This window comes from Equus quagga, chromosome 15 (assembly GCF_021613505.1).
Source record: "Equus quagga isolate Etosha38 chromosome 15, UCLA_HA_Equagga_1.0, whole genome shotgun sequence".
Lineage (NCBI taxonomy): Eukaryota > Metazoa > Chordata > Mammalia > Perissodactyla > Equidae > Equus > Equus quagga.
Window position 1 is genome coordinate 34,619,003 of NC_060281.1, and position 19,555 is coordinate 34,638,557.

The 19,555-nt window shown below is 39.5% G+C and overlaps 1 protein-coding gene across 5 annotated transcripts in view; it reads right to left on the reverse strand.

Moving 5' to 3' along the window:
* The window catches only part of LOC124226946 (patr class I histocompatibility antigen, A-2 alpha chain-like), a 445,476-nt gene that overhangs the window by 364,172 nt on the left and 61,749 nt on the right, over window positions 1–19,555 (reverse strand). The gene's annotated exons all lie outside the window — the stretch shown is intronic.

Here is a 19,555-nt window from a genome sequence, read left to right on the forward strand (position 1 = left end):
AGATGAGGGAATCACATGATATAGAGCTGACCAGTCAGGGTGCACCACATGGTACCACATCCCCATAGCAATAGGCATTGGTCCAAGGATAATCTTCTCAGGTACTTCATGTATGGACACTGTGAGAAAGATGTCTCTCTTTCTGCTGAAGTTGTTAAGGTGGGATAAAGTGAGGGGAGTTGGAGTTGATATTGGTCATCTTCCCTAGGAAGAGAGAGAGAGACAGAGACAGAGAGCAAATCTGATGACAAATTTGAGTCCCTGGATCCAATCATGTCTCAAGTTGGCCTCACCCTCGGCCTTCCCAGGTAAACCATGTTAATTCTCGTCCCCTGAAACTGTTCACTTGCAACTGAAAGAATCTCGCCACAATAATGCAAATACTGTTTTTTTTAATGAGGGTCCAGCAGAATTTAATGTTCTCTCCATCACTCAGCCTCAGTGATTAGAAGTGTAGCCTTGGACACGTTACTTATCTTAACCTTTCTAGTCCCCAGTGTCCTCATTTCTACAATGAGCTTTGAGCTATTATATAGATTAGAGATAGAATAAATGTAAAGTGCTAGCCCCTGGCACCTGGAAAGTCTTCAACATATCACAGCTTTTACATCATTTTTATGCTGCACAATTAATTTATTAATAGCTTTTGAAGGAACAAATAAATCTACATTAAATGTATGCCATGTTTTTGGCTGATTGGCATACCACATATTTATCAATTCACTTATATATGTTCCCATCAATACCCATGTTTTAAGATTTCATAATTTGAGAAATCTAGAGTCTGAGTGTTCTCTGAATCGCTTTGGCCACGGGACGTGTTGCACAGCATCACTGAGACACCTGCTGCCACACTCTGCTCTTCAGAACTTGTTTGTGACCTTGGTCATTTTACCACTTTCAAGGTCACCTATGTCCTTTGACAACATATTGAAAGACAAGGGATTCCTTCTGAATTGTCTGGTTAAACTTTCTCATGTTATTTTCTCTAATTTCATATACATGTTGCAGTAATAAGATTAATAATAACAGCAAACACTGGTACAGCACTTACTATGTGCCGGCCACTGTTCTAAGTGCTTTCAAATATCAGCTCATTTAATTCTGCAACCTCTGAGACATCATAGTTATTTTACTAACCTACAATTCAGGTGTAAGGAGACTGGGTACTGAGGGAGAAAGTAACCAATCCAAAGTCGCAAATGTAATTGAAACAGTTTCTTTGAAGGTGAACAGGAAACTACTGAACAATATCTGATTGTGTCATAAATTGATCAAACCAAACTCTACTGATTTAACACATAAATTAGCTGTTCTAGAAAATGGCAACTTCTTCTGCCCTTAATGCGTTACAAGGCATTTGATAAGCAACTCAAATTTTACCCCTATATCAAGGAGGAAGATGGAAGGGGGTTTTCCTCTATATTCTGCTCTCTTCCCTGTTTGGGTTATCAATTACAGCTGAACATTGCTTCATGACAAAATAAAAAAGTGCAGCCATTCTGCTCAGGATAAATAACCACTTTACTTAAAGAATTTTATTCTCTGAACGTGATATCAGACTCTTCTGTGTACCTGATAACCAATATTCAATTATACTATAATCGCTCCAGACCTTTTAAATGGCAGTTACAAATTTAAACCTAGGTTAAATGCAATTGCATGTAGTGCTTTTAATGCAGGTAATTAGCCAAAGTGACAATCAGATAAAGAGTTCCTGCCTGTTACTAGCCACCTTCAGACATGCACAGGCAATATCAGCTGAAGACAACTTTGTCTCTGTGGTGGCACCCCACAGGAATCTTCCAAAACTCCAATTTCAAAGATGTGAAAAAATGAGCCCTTTAGAATCCAGGAGCTGATGAAATATTCTTGTCAAAGGATACTTGAGAATTTTGCCTTGAAAGTACTTCCTGAGCCAAACCAGTCAAGGATGCTCAGTCAAAACCACTTTATCAAGTGGAGGATTTTAGCATCAAACTTCCCAGACTGCAGTCAGGGAGCACTGCTCTCTGTTTAGCAAAAAGAAAGAAGAGCTGCTCTTTCCTTTATCCTTTTCTGCTACAAATATAACTTGGTTTTCCCAGCAAGCCTGGATAAAGTCAGACAAAAAGATAGCTTTTAAAGTTATTATAAACTAGTAAATGTCAGCCTTTTCCTAGGCTTTGATATCTGAGTGAGCAAACCATCACGATTGTGCCCCTTGACTTCGAAATCTTATAAACTCCAGAGATTATTAAGACCTTGTGAAGAGGATTCAGCATTCCAGTGAGAGATTTTAAAGCCCCTTACCACGTTTCACCAAACACACAAGCAGTGCCACCCTCAGGGATGTGGTATAGCTTTGCTTCTTCCATGTAATATGTTCAGCATTTTTAATTCAACTTTTAAGAATCCTCAGGATTTGAAAACTCTGAGGGAATGAAAACTTTCCTTCTGGCTGATAGACATCTACCCTTAGCTTAGTTGAATGGATGCTGACAAAAAGTTATTATGGTTTCCTGACTAACATTCCTCTTTGTAAGTCCTCCTTGGAATAACAGATATCTCACGTGTCAATAAAATGGTGACAACTAGACCATGTTTACATGTCATGGAAGAGCATTTCTTTCCCTCACCCAGGAAATGCTATCAAAGATATGATACATTATGGGATTTGTGGGGTAAGGGACAGAAGCAGCATATAGTCAATGGAGATTACTGATTCTCAGGAGAAGAGAGTTTCCTGGTTGATGTTGAGTTAAGGAGACAGTCCTGCGTGAAGTGTAGCCTGAAAGTCCAGTAGACAGATATCCACATTTTCCTGCTTTATTACTGACTTGGTCAGCTACTCGTTGTCCACATACAGAGTCGTGCAATTCATGTTGAATGCTCAAAAGTGAATGGAATGTCTCTAAAGCCTTTACTATATACAATTGCTAGTGCATATTATCCTGTATGAAGACACCTGAATTCCCATAGGGGTGCTGGGCATTTCATCAGAATCTAGAGAACAAGGGGCACATGAGTTCCTTTAGAATTGGAATAGCCCGCCATGGCCCTTAGCCTCACATGTTTGAATGCTGTGTTCCTGGATTTCCTCCTGAATGTGGTCTTCTTGGAGATGGAAGCAAAATTTTGGGCTATAGGATTTCAAAGGAAAGGAGTCAGAGAAAGTCCTACCCTGGAATCAGGACCACTTTTAAGATGGAGACTCAGACCAAGGAAGATATAGAAGCTAAATTTAGGGTCAAATTTGGAGGATATAAAGAAGGTAAGATTTTAAAATGTTACTTTTGAGACACGGCCAATTGCACAGTGTGATTCCAGAATCTCAGTGTTGACATCACTCTTGAGCCTAAACTGCCAGTTCTCCAATGGAATGTCATCTCTTCCCCCTCCCAATGCCACCTCTGCTAGGGCACCTCCACAAGCCATGGGAAGCATCTCCCTAGAGGGAAACTTTCTGTGCACAGTTGCACCTGGAGACCCCTCTGCACTGCACCTGTGCTCACATGTTCTGTGACCAGCTTCTTCCCCAGAGGACTGTGGGCTCCCTCCCGGGATCTCCAGAGCCCAGCACCAGTGAGGCTTATTGTGCACTTTATTTTCATCTTTATCATATAATACTATTGTAAAATAGTACTACCAAGCTTACAGTAAACTGTAAACTCTCCCAGACAGAGATGATATGCTGCCCCACCCCTCTTCACTTGGGACTACTATTCCTTATAAGAAGCCACTTTTAATGCTGTAAGCAGTTTCTTCTGTACCTATCTCCATGTTTCTTTTTCAAACTATTTTTATTTTGGAAGTTTTCAAATACACAAAAGTAGGGAGAATTGTATAATGAACCCTCATTACTCATCTTCAGCTTCAACAGTTATCAACATTTTATCCTCATGTTTCATCTATTCCTCCCACTCATCTTTCCTGGAGTATATTAAAGGCAAATCCTATAATTTCATAGTTATATACATATATATATATGTGCATCTCTCACTAAGGATTTAAAAAAATATAAGAACCATGCCATTATCACACCTGATAAAATTATGAATAATTGGCTAGTTTCACTTAATACTTAGTGCATATTCAAGTGTCTTGTGGTATATCTTTTTCAGTTGGTTTTCTGAAGTAGGAACCACACAAGGTCCACATGTTGCATTTGTTGTTACGTCTCTTTAAGTATCTTTTCTTCTACAACATACCACCCACCCCACCTTACTTTCTTTTTAAGGCTTAAATTTGTTGGAGAAACAGGTCACTTGTCCTGTAGAATGTTTCACATTCTGAATTTGGCTAACCTATTTCTCATGGTGGTGTTAACTTGTTTCTCTATCTTGTGAGTCTCCTGAAACCCATGAAAAATATTCGACTGTTGATGCATATTCATACTTTAACATGTATGTCTTTTCTGCCTTTCACGTTACCAATTTTCCATTCATGTCCTGCTAAGGACACAGTCACTGCACATTCAGAGACCTCTGGAGGTGGCAGTGATGCTATCATTCATTATATTCTGCCTCAAGCTTCTGCCCTACTTGGCACGGTGAATATAGAAGAGCTTCAGAACCAGATACACTCTGTGCCTGGAACAACCCTCCCCTAGGGCTTCGGGGAAGTCCTTTAGCTCCCCATCACCTTTGCAGGTGATGCTGGACATTGATTATTCCCTTGAATCTGTGAGTTCCACACTGTTGCCATCACTGCTGGACCAAAAGTGTGGGAAGGATGGAAAGAAGGAGGAGGAAAAAGCCTGGGACTCTGTGTTGTTGACACCTTCCCAACTTGCATGAGGTGGCTTCCTCCAGCTATAACCATTCTTCGCTTTTATACTCCTCTGAGTCCGGTCCTCCTAAAACCAAAAAAAGCTCCTTCTCCTTAAAACCCATCATATTTCCTGCTGGCAGCTGGAATACCTGCTGTTTTGCAGTTATGTTCCCACTCAAATGTAAAACAGTCTGATGCTGCTCACTTTTCAGTGCTCAGGTTGTAATGCTATTCATGCCCATTTGTTACATCAGGATGGAGATTAGTCCATGGTGTAGTCGGGGTCAGAACAATCCTAGAGAAATCCTTCAGTATATAACTCAAATGTGATTCAAAGGGACACAGCACACAAGTCACAGTGCCACATGTTGCACGTGTAAAACCTATCAGGGAACATTCATAAGCAGAGTAGGATTGGAACACACTGACGTCCACATTCTCATTGTCCCATGGAGGGATGCGCCTAGGCTGGCACAGTGGACTGTATTCCCATGACCAACATTCCAGGAGTGAGGATGCCCCAAAATGCTCTGTGTATTACTGGGACAGCAAGAGAGGACATCTGTGCTACTGTGATACAATAGCAGGTCCCTGGTCAAGGATCTGAGCTTGTTAGAAAGTGGCAGTCCCTGGAGCTCAGTGGCTGGCATCAGCGTGTTCTTTTGAAGAGCAGATTCAGACCTGCTGACCCAGCTCCCTACTCTGCTAACAAGAGTGGAAGAGAAGGAGAATCTAGCTCTGAATCTCCTCAGCACATTTCCAGGTTCTGGCTATAACTGTTTACCAGGCTCTCCAACCCCTACAAAGACCCTCTCAAGCATTTCCAAGAGGACCAAGTGGTTATTTCCACAGTTACCTCCTCATTTTCCATTTTTGTCTCCAATATATAGCCACAACCTATTGATGTTCTTCTGGACAATATACCTTTTATGCTTTGTTGTTGCTAAACAAGCAAAACAGTTTATTCAATCCATTCTCAATGAAAAAGTTTTATGTTGTTTTTCCTGATAAGGGCTTCCAACTCTGCCACGTTTAACCTTTCCTTCACTGGATAGTGGGTTCCATAAAAATTAGCTGGCTATATTGTATGATTTTATATTTAATTTATGTTACTAGTACAGTCTCATTGCAGTATTAAAAAATTAATCCTGTTAAAACTTTAATCCCAAATTTGAAATGAAAATATGAATCTTGATGTCTTAGTTGGCTTGGTCTGCCATAAGAAAATACCATGGATGAGGTTGCTTAAACAACAGAAATTTATTTTCTCACAGTTCTGGAGGCTGGAAAGTCCAAAGTCAAGGAAGATTCATTCCTGGGGAGAGCTCACCTCCTGGCTTGCAGACGGCCACCTTCTCTGTGACCCCTCACATGATGGACAGAGGGAGCAGCCCCCTGGCATCTCTTTTTCTAAGAGCTCTAATCCCACCTGAAGGCCTCACCCTTATGACCTCATTTAACCCTAAGTAACTCCCAAAGACCTCATTTCCAAAAACCATCATATTTGGAGGTTAGGTCTTCAACATACTAATTTGGGGGACACAAACATTCAGCCCATAACACTAGCCTTCTCTTCTCTCTGAGATAAGTTAGTGTTCTGACCCTGGCTGTTGGTATAAGAGCGTATATTAATTAGGGTAACATGGTAGTTATAACAATTAAACCCCCAAATTTCAGTGTTTCAACATAATAGAATATTATTTTGGCCTATAAGCTGCTCAGTGTGGTCCTAACTGAGCAGTGTGTTGGGCGGTTGGGAGGCAGCACTATCTGCTCCACACAGTCATTCAGGGATTCAGGCTGACAGAGTTGGTACCACGTTCATTATGTGGCTCCTAAGGTTGCTGTGGTCATCTTCATCCAGAAGAAGGAAGAGTGAAGAGCATAGAAGAGCAACTTTGTGGATCTCATTGACTAATAAATCTTCATTACAGATATTACAAATAATAACACTTTTCCATGTTTTTTTGCTATACCAAAATTTTGATTACAGATGGTCAGGTTTTTCAGTCTTTTACTTTACGATTTCTAGATTTGGGTTATGTTTAGAAAGGCTTTTGCTATCATAAAATTATGAAATATTTACTTTGAATTTTCTAGGTGGAGGGGAAGGAGAGAAGAGGGCAGAGGTGGAGGGGAGGAGAAAAGTGAAAGTGAAGGAGGAGGCACAGAAATATGGGGAGAGGAGAAGAGAAGGATGATTTAGTGTTCCAGCATGTGGAGCTTTTGTTTTCTAACTTAAAGAGCTCCAGAATTCGTAGGCCAAGACCTATGTGCTTTGTAGAGCCCTCAAGGAGTCTGGTTCTTCAAAATTGTCTATTTTATAACCAGCAGCTTCCATGAGCTGAAGGCAGTTCTCTGGAGAATGGGGCAGCTGTGTGTTTTTAGCCATAACACAGATAGCAGCTGAGGCATGAGTGTACTAAATCTTGGTGGGGTACCAAAAGATTCTGCTACAGTCCATCCTTTGCACTAATCAGTTCCACTTTCTTCTTACATTACTTACTCCATGGGGGCACAGCTTCTCCAGAATTCTAGAGGGTCATAATTTGTAGAAAACTGAGCAAAGGGGAACAAGGACTGTTAGTGGAATGAAGAAGCCCTTGCTCCAGTTCGTTCCAAGGCAGCAACACATCAACTTTTCTATCGTCATTCTAGATTCTCCTAAATCCCATCCCTGAGGAGTCCGAGTCCTGGTTTCCAGTATTTTACCACCTGTGGTTTCCAACCTGCACACTTACAGCAGAAAATGGAGATGGGCATACCAAGCAAAGCCCTCGTGGATCACCTGAATGCCAAACACATCCCCCTTGACTCCCCTCATGTTCCTTATAGTGATCAGCATGAATTACCGCTGCCCATATAGTAATTCCTTCTGTTGTCCACTGGTCTGCTGGCATGAGAAGCCCTAAGAGAACAGGTGGCAGCCACAGCTCTAAGTTTAATGGGACTCTTACTGTGCTCCCTGATGGAAGCACCCTCCTCTGGGAGCCTGAACTTCTAGAGCAGTAGAGCCTGTTGAGGGGATGGGAGGCACAAAGACCCCAAGTGATTACTGGGAGTGGTGGTGAGTAGAGTCACTCCTGTTCCACACCTGGTTGTAAGACCTACTTATTCTATCCTTTAAGGTCACAGCATCATATAACGGCTGTTGGTTTAAACCTTTGTGTATACTTCGTCCTGCAGAATAGTGCCCATCCTTGCAGGGTGTCACCTTCAGCCTGGTTCCACAGCTGAACTTTCAAGAGGCCCTTCCACTGCTCTGTCAGCTGGGAGCTTCTGTATGGTGTGTTATGGGGTAGGACCAGTGGCTCTCATGGTCATGTGCCCACTGCCACATTGCCTCTGTTGTAAAATGGTTTCCTTAGTCTGGGGCACTGTTATGTGTGGTCCCATATTAGAAGATCATATCTGTGCGAGTGCTTGGATAGTGGTTCTGAATGAGACACTGTGGGAAGGAAGGGCAAACCCATAGCTGGAATACACGTTAATCTATATTAAGATAAATCTTTGATTTTTCAAGGGTAGAAGAATAACAGTTATCAACTTGCCACCAAATAGCAGGTTGGCCTCCACCATGTTGGTCCTGTATTAGAATTTATTTGTTTCTGGAAAGTCACACATCCATTTTAGCAGTAACTATATCAGCCATGGTGAGAGGGACCCCATGCTGTCAGACCCATGCATAGTCACCCTCATTGCCACCACACATACTCCTTTCATGAGCCTGTTGTGCAAGCTCTGTGGTGGTAACGACAAAGGCTGGTTAATGTCCACCAGCTGAGTGATCCTGTGTGTATGCGTCTCTTGTATAGTGGATTATTTCTGGTGGGCATGAACACTTGATATAAAAGATCCTAACACATTGTGTCTACTATATGCTTCTTCCCTAGATATCCTTGTCCCTGATCCTCCCATCTTGCCCCTTCTAGGACCCTGATCAACCAGATAAGCCATTGCCATTGCCTGTGAGTTTGTGCATATTCTTGCCTTGGGCCACTTTTGTCTCTGCACTAAGTGGATGAATAGGAGCAGCACCTGAAGTTCTGCCCATTGGAAGGAAGTTCCCTCAACATTGTCTTCGGCCATCCATGAATGGGGCTATAGTGCAGCAGCCATTCACTTTTGGCTCACCAATATAGTGAGCTTACACACTTGTGAGCCAAGCTCGTCTTTTCTCTATGTCAGCTGGTCATTGCAACTCCCCATTAGGTCTTCGTAAGAGCTGAGGAAAATGTAAAGATATAACAGTGGTAGTTGACATGGGATCCAAGCCACTTGTTATGCAACTAGTTTGTGGTAGATATTTTCTGCTTTGTGTGCATAAGTCTGTCTCACAACTACTTAAGTCTGCTGTTATAGTGCAAAAGCACCTATAGATGATGCCTAAATGGACAGATATATCTGTGTTCCACAACAACTTTATTACAAAAACAGGCAGTGGGCTGCATTTGACCCATAGGCTGTAGTTTGCTGACCCCTGTGCTAATCCAATCCTGCATGTATCACTTCCATTTTAGAGTGGATTGCTGCTAGAGTCTGACAGTACCCTGATCGTGAAAGGAAAACGTGGGCAATGATCCTTTGATGTCCCATGATCATATTCTCCATATCTCCCAGGACCCAGCCCCTTTTTGACACACCTGAGTTCTTCTAGTTGTGGCATGTGGGACACCGCCTCAGCATGGCTTGATGAGCAGTGCCATGTCTGTGCCTAGGATTGGAACCAGCAAAACCCTGGGCCGCCAAAGTGGAGCTCCTCTCATTGTGGAACGGGGATGTGCCACCTTCCTGGCACATGGATGCCTTCATTAACCTGGAAGCTCATCCAATCTTGTTGTCCAAAAAGAGGCTGCTCTTTTCATATAAATGGAATCAAACAATCCATTTGATCCTTTGTTTCTGGTTTTTTAAAATGGAGCTTAATGTATTCAAGGTTCATCCACGTGTAGCATGCATCTGTATTTCATTCCTTTTTATTGCCAAATAATATTCCCCTGCATGGATGCTACTTATATCTATTCATTCATCAATTGATGAACATTTCTTTCTACTTTTTAGCTATTATTAATAATGCTGCTGTGAATATTATGTACAAGTTTTTGTGTGTACATACATTTTCATTTCTCTTGGGTAAATACCTAGGAATGGACTTGCTGAGTCATTTAGTAACACCATGTTCAAACTTTGAGGAACTGCCAGACTCTCTTCAAAGTGGTAGCACCATTTTATATTCCTACCCATCCAATTTCTCCATAATCTCACAGCACTTATTAATATTGGTCTTATTTATTTATTTTTTTTTTGAGGAAGACTAGCTCTGAGCTAACTACTGCCAATCCTCCTTTTTTGCTGAGGAAGACTGGCTCTGAGCTAAGATTCATGCCCATCTTCCTCTACTTTATATGTGGGACACCTACCACAGCATGGCTTTTGCCAAGTGGTGCCATGTCTGCACCCGGGACCCAAACTGGTGAACCCTGCGCCGCCGAGAAGCGGAACACGTGCACTTAACCACTGTGCCACCGGGCCAGCCCCCAATATTGGTCTTTTTGATTCTAGCTGTCCTAGGAAGCATGAAGTGGTAGCTCATTGTATTTTTGATTTGCATTTCCCTAAGGACTAATGAGGTGAAGCATCTTTTCAGGTGCCTATGGCCATTTGTATATCTCCCATGGATAAATATCTATCAAACATTTGCTAATTTTTAAACTGGGTTATTTTTTCTCAATTTTTGAGTTGGAAGGGTTCTTTATATCTTCTAGAGACTAGTTGCTTAGATATAAGATTTGCAAATATTTTCTCCCAGTCTGGAGCTATATTTTTACTCTTTTGAGGGTGTCCTTTAAAGCACAAATGCTTTAAATTTGATGAAGTCCAATTAAACTATTTGTTCCTTTGTTACATGTATTTTGGGTGTCATATTTAAGAAACCATTGCTTAGTCCAAGGTCACGAAGATCTATGTATATATTGCTTTCTAAACGTTTTATATATTTAGCATTTATATCTAGGTCTTTGATCTACCTTGAGACAATTTTTTCATATGGTGGGAGGCAAGGGTCCAACTTCATCCTTTTACATGTGGTTACACAATTATATCAGCAGATTAGCCTTTCCTCATTGAGTTGTCTCGGCGCTCCTGTTGAAATTCAACTGACCGTAAATGTGAGGGTTGATTTCTGACCTTTTAATTCTATTCTGTTGCTCTATATGTCCGTCCTCATGCTGGTAATACAGTGTAATGATTACACTTTGAATGCATTGAATGCAGAAAGATAAAATTCTCTTTTTCTTGCACCATTGCTCTGGCTAGAACCTCTAGCACAATGCTGAATAGAAGTGCTGAGAATGGACATCCTTGTCTTAGGAGGAAACCAGCAGTATGAGTCCTTAAAGTTTGCTTTTCTTTGTCAAGAGTGTTTTATCCAGTCCCTTGAATTTCCACATGAATTTTAAGATCAACTTATCTGTTTCTGCAAAGAAACTAGCTGGGATTTTTATAGAGATTGCACTGAATCTGTAGATCAGTTTGGAGATATAACCATCTTAGCAGAACTTTTCATCATCCCATATTGAAACTGTATTTCCAATAAACATAAGTGTTAATTCACCCTGTCCTCAGACCAACTAACCACCAGGCATATAGGTGTATCATAGCACCTGAGAAGATGTTCAACATCATTAATCAGTCAGGAAATGGATACCAAAGCCATAATGAGGCACCACTTCACATCCATTAGGAAGGGGTGTGTGTGTGTGTGTGTGTGTGTGTGTTGTGTGTATATATACAGACACACACTTATGCGTGCATTTGCTGGCATTTGTATATCTTATGTGGAGAAATATCTATTGAATTCTTTTGCCCATTTTAAAATAGTGTTGTTTTTGTCATTGAGTCATTAGATTTCTTTATATACTCTGGATATTAATCAGATATGTGATTGGCAAATATTTTCTTCCATTCTGTGGTTGCTTTTTTTTGTTGATATGGTCCTTTGATATACAGAAGTTTTTAATTTTTTTTTTTTTTGTAGAAAGAGATTCGTCCTGAGCTAACATCTGTCACCAATCTTTCTCTTTTTATTTTTGCTTGAGGAAGATTAGCCCCAGGCTAACATCTGTTGCCAACCTTCCTCTACTTTGTTTGTGTGTTGCCGCCACAGCATGGCCACTGACAAGTGGTAAAGGTCTGCGCTCAGGAACCAAACCGGAACCTAACCAGTAGGCAATGGGGCCAGCCCAGAAGCCTTGAATTTTGATGAACTCTCATTAGCCTACTTTTTCTTTTGTTGCCCATGCCTTTGGTCTCATATCAGAGAAGTCACTGCCAAATCCAATGTCACGAAGATTTTCCCCTATGTTTTATTCTAAGACTTTTATAGTTTTAGCTCTTATGTTTACATCTTTGATCCATTTTATAATAATGTTTGTATATGGTGTAAGGTAAGTGTCTAGCTTCATTATTTTGCATGTGGCTATCTAGTTTTCCCAGCATCACCTGTTGAAAAGACTATTCTTTCCTCCATCGAATGGTCTTGGCACCTTTGTTGAAAGTCAGTTGACCATAGACACATGGTTTTATTTTTGGACTCTTACTTCTATTCTATTGATCTATATGTCTACCCAGATGCCAGTACCACAGTGTGTTGAGTACTGTTGCTTTGTTCGCCTTTAATAAGTTTGGCTATTGTAGGTCCCTTGAATTCCCATCAGAATTTAGAATCAGTTTGTCAATTCCTAGAAAGAAGTCAGTTAGGTATTTGATTGTGTTGAATCTATAGATCAGTTTGGGGAGTACTGCCATTCTAACAACATTAAGTCTTCTAACCCATGAACATAGTAGGTGTTCTTTAATTTTTTTCACCAATGTTGTGTAGTTTTCAGAGCTTAAGTTTTGCACTTCTTGTATTAAACGTGTTCCTAATATTTTTTTAAAATGCTATTGTAAGTGGAACATTTTCTTAATCTCATTCTTAGATTGTTTACTGTTTATTGTATAGAAATATGATTGACTTTTGTATATTGACCTCATATCCTACAACCTTGCTGAACTTCTTTATTAGTTCTAATAGCTTTTTGGTGGATTCCTTAGGATTTTCTATGTACGAGATCATGTCATCTGTGAATAGAGGTGGTTTTACTTCTTCATTTACATTTTGAATGCATTGAATGCAGAAAGATAAAATTCTCTTTTTCTTACACAATTGGTCTGGCTAGAACCTCTAGCACAATGCTGAATAGAAGTGCTGAGAGTGGACATCCTTGTCTTATCATTGATTTAGGAGGAAAACAATCATTCCTTCGCCATTAAATATGATGTTAGCCTTAAGGGTTTTCATAAATGCCCTTAATCAGATTGAGGAAAATCTCTTCTATCACTAGTTTGTTGAGTGTTTTTTTAATCACGAAATGGTGTCAGATTTTATCAAAGGCTTTTTCTCCATCTATTGAGATAAGCATGTGCTTTTTATTATATTAATGTTATATTACATTAATTGATTTTTTTGAATGTTAAACCAACCTTGCATTCCTAGAATACATTCTACTTAGCTATGGTATATAATTCTTTTTATACGTGCTGGATTTGATTTGCTATACTTTGTTGAGGATTTGAGTCCATATTCATAAGAGATAATTGGCCTGTAGTTTTCTTTTCTTGGGATATCATTGTCTGGTTTTGGTATCTGAATAAATCTGGCCTCAGGTTTATTCAGAAATGATGTGGTACTGTTCCTTCCTCTTCTCCTCCCTGAAAGACTTTATAAAGAATTGTTTTTAATTCTTCTTTAAATATGTGGTAGAATTCACCAGTGAGGACATTTGGGCCTAGGCTTTTTTGTGGGTCATTTTGGTAACTGATTCAATCTTTTGACTTGTTATACATATATTCAGATGGTCTACTTCTTCAATCAGTTTTAGTAGTTTGTATCTATGAATTTACCTATTTTATCAAAGTTATCTAATTTTTGGCATATAATTGTTCATAGTATTTTTTTATATTCTCTTCATTTCTGTATAGTCAGTCATAATGTCTTTTCTTTCATTGCTGAGCCTAGAAATTTGAGTCTTCTCTTTCTGTTTCTTTTTGCTTTTGCTGAGGAAGATCCACCCTGAGCTAACATCTGTCACCAATCTTCCCCTTTTTGCTTGCGGAAGATTAGCCCTGAGCTAACATCTGTTGCCAATCTTCCTCTGCTTTATATGTGGGTCGCTCCCACAGCATGGCTGCTGACAAGTGGTGTAGGCCCATGCCCAGGAACTGAACCCGGGCTGCCGAAGTGGAGTGTGCCGGACTTAACCACTAGACCTGGTGCCAGCCCCTGTTTTTTTTTAAACGAATGCAGTTGAAGTTTTGTCAGTTTTGTTGATTTTCAAAGGACCAAATTTGAGTTGCTGAATTTTATATATTGTTTCCCTATTCTTTTTTCTCTGTTTCATTAATTTTCACTCTAATCTTTACTTTTCCCTTCCTTCTGCTTGCTTTTGGTTTGGTTTGGTCCTCTTTTCCTTTTGAGTTAAGGTAGAAGGTTAGGTGATTGAAGTGTGATGTTTCTTTTTTAATGTAGGCATTACAGCTGTAAATCTCTCTTATTCTTTTAGCAGCATCCCATAAATTTTGGTATGCTACGTCTTCATTTTCTTTTTTTTTTTTGTTTATTTTCTAATGTACTTCATATTTCGAATTCCATGTAGATTACATCATGTTCATCACCCAAAAACTAACTATAGTCCATCCCCTCACATGTGAGCTTAATCACCCCATTTGCCCCCCTCCTTCCCCCTTCCCCTATGGTAACTACCAATCCAATCTCCAATGCTATGTGTTTGTTGTTGTTTTTATCTTCTACTTATGAGTGAGATCATATGGTATTTGACTTTCTCCCTCTGACTTATTTCACTCAGCATAATACCCTCAAGGTCCATCCATGTTGTCACAAATGGTCAGATTTCATCATTTCTTATGGCTGAATAGTAGTCCATCATGTATAAATACCACATCTTCTTTATCCATTTGGCCCTTGATGGGTACCTAGGTTGGTTCCAAGTCTTGGCTATTGTGTATAATGCTGCAATGAACATAGGGGTGCAAGTATCTTTATGCCTTTGCATTTTCAAGTTCTTTGGATAAACACCCAGCAGTGGGATAGCTGGATCATATGCTAGATCTATCTTTAACTTTCTGAGGATACTTCATTTTCATTAATCTAAAAGTATTTTCCAATTTCCATTTTGATATCTTCTTTGATCCACTGGTTATGCAGAATTGTGTTATCTGATTTCCACGTTTGTGAGTTTCTCAAATTTCTTTGAGTAATTGGTTGATTTCTAACTTCATGTCACTCTGATAAAAGAACAGCTTTTGTATTATTTCTATCCTTTTAAATTCATTAAGATTTGTCATATGGCCTAGCATATGGTTTATCCTGAGGAATGCTCCATGTGCATTTGAGAAGAATGTATATTTTGCTATGATTGGAATGGAGTGTTCCATAAATGTCTGTTAGGTTTATACTGTTGGTTTATAGTATCGTTCAAGTTTTCTTTTTCTTTGTTGATCTTCCACATAGCTGTTGTATTCATATTGAAGTCTCCAACTATTATCGTTGTGTCATTTATTTCTCTCAATTTCCATCAGTTTTGTTTTCATGTATTTGGTGCTTAGTTATTAGGTGCATATATGTCAATAATTGTTTTATCTTTCTGGTGGATTGACTAGAAATATAAAATTATAAAATGTCTCTATTTATCTTACTTGCATTTTTTAAAAAGTCTCTTTCATCTAATATGAGTGTAGCTAGTCCAGCTTTCTTAGGGTTGCCATTTGCCTGAGGCATCTTTTACATCCTTGTAATTTTCATCCATTTGTAATCGAGTCTCAGGTGTGTCTACTGTATACAGGATACTTGTATCTTGTCTTGTTTTCAGTCTAACAATCTGTGTTTTGATCTACTTGTTTAAGCCATTAAAATATAATGTTATTATGTATACAGTGGATTTATGATGCTATTTTATTTTTATTTTCTCTGTGTCTCAAGTTTTCCCCCATTCCTCTTTTACTGACTCCTTTCTATTAAATGGATATTTTCTACTGTAATATTTTAATTAATTAATAACTTTCACTATATTTTTGAGTTATTTTCTTAGTAGTTACTCTAGAGTTTACCATATACTTATCAAAACTCACTTCAGTTTATACTAACTTAATTTCAGTGAGATATACAAACATAACTTTCTGTAGCTCTATTTCTATTTCTTCCTTTTGGGCTGTTTTGTTATACACATCGTATCTAAATATGTTACAAACCCAACAATACACTGTGATAATTACTACTTAGCATAATTTTGGAGAGTTTGTTTTGCTATGTCATCAAAGTTACTAATCTTTTCTTCTGCAATAGCAAATCTATCTTTAATCTCATCTTGCATTCAGAGTGTTTTTCAACTTAGACATTTTCATCCCTACAATTTTGATTTTGGTCTTTTATATACTTTCATGTCTCCTCTGTAACTTTTTGAACAGAAGGAACACATTTACAATAACTTCTTTAAAGTCATTTACTGCTAATGCTAGCATCTGTGTCAGTTCTAGGTTAGTTTAAATTAATTAATTTTCTCTGCCTTATGTGTTGTATTTTCTCTGCATGCTTGGTTATGTTTTATTTGTTGCCAGACATGATTTTACTTCATTAGGTTCTAGATGTTTATGCATTCCACAAATAATCGTCAGCTTTTAGTTCTGGGATACATTGAGTTATTTGCAATTTCTTGGATCCTTTTGGGTCATGCTTTTAACATTTGTTAGCAAAACAGGACAATGTTTGGAGCAGGGCAGATTATTCCCAACTACTGACACAAGACCCTTCTGAATACTCTACCCAGCAAATTGTAAGGTTTTCCAGTCTGGTTGGTGGGAACAGGCACTATTTCCAATTCTGTGGAGCACTAAGTACTATTCCTTGTAGTCTTTCTAGATTATTCTTTCCTGTCTTTGGATAGTTTCCTTACATGCATGCACTGATGAGCTGAAGACTTGAGGGGAACCCTTTGCAGACCTCCAATGCTTTTTCTGTTCAGCTCTCCTTTCTCTGTGCCTTCACCTTTGATTCTGGCTCTGCTGGTCTCCCCAATTCAAAATTCTGTCCCGTTCACTCAGTGACACTCCTGGCCCAGATTTTCAGGGAGGGGATGTCCCTTATGTTCCCCACGTGAGTAAGCTCTGGGCATAATTTCTTGTCTATTACAGCTCATGAGCCTTGAGAAAACCACAGCTAACATTTTTCCAGATTTGCTATATGCCCTAAGGATAAAAACAACTTTTCTCTCTGGATTACTTGCCTACATTTATATATTGGCCTGAATGATTATTCTCTTGATTGTTCTACTATAATTTAGGATGCTTTTTATATTTTATTGATGATTTTTAGTTCTTTTTAGTGCAAGAGGCAGCCTTAAAACCTAGCCTACCTTATTACTGGAAATGGAATCCCCATTAACTGCTTTTTCATATGCTATTTATCTGGCTCCAGGGTACATTCTAGAATACAAGTCATCTAAACCAGTGCTACTTAGTGTGGTCTGTGAGCCACTGCTGGCCTGTGAGGTGTTTGTTATCAACTCACGGTAAGATAGGTACAGAAATTGAAAGTGAGTGTAAGCAGGTAAACCTCTACCTTGCCTTGCCCCAGTAACTGTCAAAGAAAAAAGGAGCATTTACATTACATCACTGGATCTGCTGAAACAGTTTGATTCTTAGCTCTTCATGGACCAAAGATTGAGTAGCATGGTATCTACACTAGGATGGTTTTTAGACTTTTGTTGGGGTCCATAAATACTGATAAATGTTATACATACTCTCCCAAGAAATATGTGCATATACAAACAAGTATAAATGTTAATATAAAATGTCAGTGTGTGTATATATATATATATACATCCTGTGAAGTCTTATAGATCTTGGTTTTGTAATTCAAGCAGGAGACAAAGGCAGGGATAAGACATTTTGAGTAATCACTTCATCATCCCACAATGCCACTCTACTTATTTGTGAGTATAAACTACAGTAGACAAAAGCTAGACCCCAGAACAGACTATCAAGCGAATAAGTTGAAAGATGTCATTGATTAGTCACTCATTATCCAACAAAATCTGAGTGCCTACAGTGTACCAGATCAAGTTCTGGTCTCAGATCACTGCTCCAAAAATTGAAATTTGTCATTCTTTTCCCATCCCTCACCCCTAACCTCCACACTTAGAACCTGGACCATCTGCCCACGTTAGAATTCCACACTTAAAGAGTCTTGGTTTGAGGCTGAGACCATTTCCCTCCACAGGAGAAGAAAACCCACTTTCCCAAACATTCTTGCACTTGGAAATGGCATGAGGCTCTACCACCTGGGTGACCACATGCTGGACTCTGACTCAGGATGTGGTGACACAGAGAAGCTGAGACTGTGCAGAATGCTTTTGGCAAAGGTGGTAGGAGTGGCAATAGTGTCATCCAGTTGCCAGGAGCAGCAGAGACAGCAGTGCAACCACAAGATCCCGTGTCCAGCATCAGGAGAGTCAGCAGTATGAACAGCGGCGTCTGCGCTCAGCAGCAGCAGCAGTGATTCCTATGTGGGATCCGAGGCCCCAATACTTTCTCTCTGTATAACTGTCTGTATTCATTTATGTTTCAATTAGAACAATTTGGAACCTGTTTCTCTCACCAAGAAGTGAATGAGAAATCCACCTAGGGAATAGTTTCAGAGAGCAAGGATTCAGAGATATTTTTCGAGCTTTATTGAGATATAATTGACATACAACATTGTGTACAATAGAGATGTTGATTTGATAACCTATTGATTTGATACATTTATATACCTCAAAATGATTAACAGCATAGTGTTAACTAAATGATATCTGTAGCATGTCACATAATTACCACTTCTTTTTTACGGTGAGAACATTAGAGAACTCTCTTAGCAACTCAGACTTTCTTTTGCTGAGCTGGTAACTACTTCCAAAATCTTCCACCTGGCTATACCCCATGGTATGGAAAACAACATATATCTCTCAGAATATGTCTTGCCTTTTTTGTCTCAGGAAAAAACATTTAACGTGGATCTAAGACCCCTCCCTGCCATGAATGATACCTGATCGTTGGCATTACTGGGTCCCAATCTGGCTGAGTACTAGGACTGCTTGTGGGCTTGTTACCAAAAAACTCAGTCCTTTCCCCAGACCCACCATCTCAGAATATTGGGCACTGAGCCCAAGAATCACATATTTAGCTAGCCCTACCTCTGAGGCTGATGCACAGCTATGCTGGAATCCTGGTCTACGTTCTTGCTAATAACGTGTGATCTGAAGACCAGCAGCATCAGTAACAAACTGCTTACACATCCAGAATCTCATGCTCTACTCCAGACAGTCTAGATTTTAATGAGATGTCCAGGGGATTCTTGTGCACAGGAAAGTTTGGGACTGCTTGGTTTCTTTACCTTCTAGGCACAGAGGCGGAAATGTGTAGCCTGCTCTGGGTGTGTGGTCTGACTGGGGATCAAGGGTTCAGTCCTTGTTCCTTTCTCTTCTACAGTCATCAAACCCTTGTGACCTCATTGGCTCGCAAGGCTCTAAGTATCATTTCTATGGTGTTATCTCCCAACTCTATTTCTCCAGTCCAGACATTTCTCAACTCCAGACTCACATATCCAATTGCTAAAACTAACCTCACTTGCATCTAATAGATGACTCTGTTTCAACTTTCCTAATTGGATGATTACGATGCCATTTCTTCTAGAGTCATTTCCATTTCCACT